The sequence below is a fragment of the Arachis hypogaea genome, chromosome 18, assembly GCF_003086295.3.
Source record: "Arachis hypogaea cultivar Tifrunner chromosome 18, arahy.Tifrunner.gnm2.J5K5, whole genome shotgun sequence".
NCBI lineage: Eukaryota > Viridiplantae > Streptophyta > Magnoliopsida > Fabales > Fabaceae > Arachis > Arachis hypogaea.
In genome coordinates, this window is record NC_092053.1 from 82,555,160 (window position 1) to 82,556,041 (window position 882).

Below are 882 nucleotides of genomic sequence, written 5' to 3' on the forward strand. Positions count from 1 at the left end.
CTCTTCTTAGTCATCAATTCCTTCAAGAACTTGACCTAGAGCGGCATTTGCTCTATTGCTTCAGCAAAGGGTATGTTAATCTGTAATTTCTTGAAGATTTCTAAAAATCTGGAGAACTGGCTGTCATCCCCCTTCTTCTTCAGTTGTTGAGGATATGTTATTTTCGGAACATATGGCTTCAGCTCTCCTTCCTTTTGATGTGAGTTGGAGGTGGGGATTTGAACTTCATCTTGTTCCTCCTTCTTTCCGACTGAATCTTTCTCTTGGGTTTGCTTGGGAGTCTCCTTCAATTCTTTTCCACTTCTGAGGGTTATAGCCTGACACTCCTCCCTTTGGTTTGAGTCTGTATCGCTGCGAGGGTTGTGGCTAGAAATTCTCTTGAATAAGTAGCCAATTTGTGTCTCAAGTTTTTTGATGGCAGCATCTTGATTCTGCATATTGGACTGCACTTCTTCTCAGAATGCCTTACTGTCTTGAATCTCTTTGCATATGCCTTCAAGCAGAGTCTCAATTTTGGAGAGTCTTTCTTCAGATGATGGTGAGTTGAGAGTGGATGGGTGAGTTAGGTCATTTTGGTTTTGGTATGGATGTGGAGAGGTGTTGTTAGGGTGGTGCTGATATGATCTCTATGTGGAATGTTGGTGAGCTGCATGGTTGTTGGGGTTGTGACGTCTCTGATCTTGGCTTTGATCTTGTTGATTTCCCCACCCAAAGTTTGGGTGATTCCTCCAACCAGGGTTGTACGTTTTGGAGTAAGGATCATGGGTCTGTCTGGGTGAGTTTCCAATGTAGTTGGCTTGTTCTTGCTCCTCCTCTGCCTCAGCATTCACCCCCTCTTGGGTTATTGATGAGGTGGTGATTACTGCTACTTGGTTCCTCTCC